The sequence below is a fragment of the Nomia melanderi genome, unplaced genomic scaffold, assembly GCF_051020985.1.
Source record: "Nomia melanderi isolate GNS246 unplaced genomic scaffold, iyNomMela1 scaffold0260, whole genome shotgun sequence".
NCBI lineage: Eukaryota > Metazoa > Arthropoda > Insecta > Hymenoptera > Halictidae > Nomia > Nomia melanderi.
In genome coordinates, this window is record NW_027475375.1 from 15001 (window position 1) to 17500 (window position 2500).

General features: G+C 51.6%; 1 pseudogene; it reads left to right on the forward strand.

Moving 5' to 3' along the window:
- LOC143175934 (large subunit ribosomal RNA) overlaps window positions 1-2500 on the forward strand; it is a 6451-nt pseudogene that overhangs the window by 1979 nt on the left and 1972 nt on the right.

A 2500-nucleotide genomic window follows, 5' to 3' on the forward strand; every position in this document is an offset into this window, starting at 1 on the left:
AAAAAGTACACACCCATCGGGCGAAAGGGAATCCGGTTTCTATTCCGGAACCCGGCAGCGGAACCGCATACCATTCGGGCCCTCGTAAGAGTGTTCGTCGGGGTAACCCAAAATGACCTGGAGACGCCGTCGGGAGATCCGGGGAGAGTTTTCTTTTCTGTATAAGCGTTCGAGTTCCCTGGAAACCTCTAGCAGGGAGATAGGGTTTGGAACGCGAAGAGCACCGCAGTTGCGGCGGTGTCCGGATCTTCCCCTCGGACCTTGAAAATCCAGGAGAGGGCCACGTGGAGGTGTCGCGCCGGTTCGTACCCATATCCGCAGCAGGTCTCCAAGGTAAAGAGCCTCTAGTCGATAGATTAATGTAGGTAAGGGAAGTCGGCAAATTGGATCCGTAACTTCGGAATAAGGATTGGCTCTGAGGAGCGGGGCGTGTCGGGCTTGGTCGGGAAGCGGGTCTGGCTGACGTGCCGGGCCTGGGCGAGGTGAACATGTACGGCAACGTGCAGGGATCCGAGCTCGGTCCCGAGCCTTGGCCTCCCGCGGATCTTCCTTGCTGCGAGGCTTTCGCGTAGCGTTCGTCCTCTTCGGCCGCCATTCAACGCTCAGCTCAGAACTGGCACGGACTAGGGGAATCCGACTGTCTAATTAAAACAAAGCATTGCGATGGCCCCCGCGGGTGTTGACGCAATGTGATTTCTGCCCAGTGCTCTGAATGTCAACGTGAAGAAATTCAAAAAAGCGCGGGTAAACGGCGGGAGTAACTATGACTCTCTTAAGGTAGCCAAATGCCTCGTCATCTAATTAGTGACGCGCATGAATGGATTAACGAGATTCCCTCTGTCCCTATCTACTGGGGTATACAGGTGCACAGCTTCATTCTGGCACAGCCAACCTCTCCTCCACGTGGTGTACCCTGGGAAACTTTCGAGTTTGCCAACGAGGCTCTGGCGCGACTCTCCTGCGAGCGTCCGGGCGATATTTATACCGTACGGACCGCGGAGTCGTCAAATACCGTAGCCGGTATGTCTAGCAACGACCCACTGGGGACATCCACCCAGTGGTACGCGAAGCATAACCGGTCGGGGGGCTTGCCTTAAACGGCCGGTCCACGAGGAGATAAACCTCTCTAATAAATCCGAAACCTTAAGTTATGGTGCGCGGCGAAGGGGTGCGGGCCGTCCTTGCGATGGTCCGTGGTTGGTGGGTGCACCAACCCTTAGCGGCCAACCTCGAGGCACCTGGCGAACCTCGTTGTATTCAGCCTTCCCTCCTGGAAAGGGCGTCACCCGGGAGGGTGACTTCAATTCGTCCCAACTCGTGGGAACAATTATGGGCAAATCGAAAAATAAATCCAAAAACCAAAGATGTACTGAGGAGAAAACTAGCGAGAGTGGCGCTAGCGGTAGTGTGAAAGAAGCATTCGTGCTGATTGAACAGCTACACGACAAAGAGACGAAAGAGGAAATTGAGAAAGGCAGGAAGCGCTGCCTTCAGAAAAGTGAAGTAGAAGCTGGGAGCGTTTCGGACGAGGAGTGTCCGTCCAAAAAGCTGTTAACAGATTTTTGGCCTTCACTACCGACTCCGACTCTGCCCCCGACTTCGCAGGAAAGCGAAGCGAAGGAGGAGGATCTCTCCGAGGGAGAGATCGAATACAGAGAGTTCAATAACAGGCCGTTAAGGCAAGGAACAGGCAATGTGGTCGACTTCTTCGAATACTGTGATGAAGTCGGGTACCACATGAAATTCCTGTTTAAAAAGGCTGGTCTCGACCACGCCCATTATATACAGCTTCTTAAAGAGGCTGACAAATCATACGTGCACGAAACGGCAGTAAGAGCCAAACGCAAGAAACAACTTGCCGAACGAATAGAGGAAATAAGCACCCTCGAAAAGGACAAAGAGGAAATAACTAAGGCAAACTTAGAATTAAAGAAGGAAAACGAGAACCTCAAGGAGGAACTCGCCAAACTTCGGAAGCAACTTGCTCCCGAAGTTAAGAAAATAGAGAGGAAACAGGCAAAGAAACCGATGGCCCAGTCGTACGCGACTGCGGCCAAAAAGAACATTGCGAAACCAAAGGGACCGGTGAGACACGTCGTCACCGTGTTCCTTCAAGACCAAGGGAATAAAGATAGCGAAGCAACGAAAGTTGCTTTGCAAAAGTGCTTTGACCCCAACAGGGATAAGTTGAGGGTTAAAGCTATTAGAAAGATAAATAAAGGAGGCATCCTCGTCGAAACGGCGACGAAGGATGATCTCCAAAAGCTCATCAAGAGCGAAAAAGCGGACAAAAAGGGACTGAAGGTGACAGTCCCTACAAAAAAGAAACCGAAAATGATCCTGTACAATGTACCGGATCAAACGAAGGAAGAGCTGCTTGCAGCTCTTAAAGCACAGAACAACCAGTTGCCCGCAGAGGCAACTGAGGACATAAAACCGCTGTTCAAAACAGCAAAAGGAAAAAATTGGGTGGTGGAAACATCACCCAAAACAAGGGAAC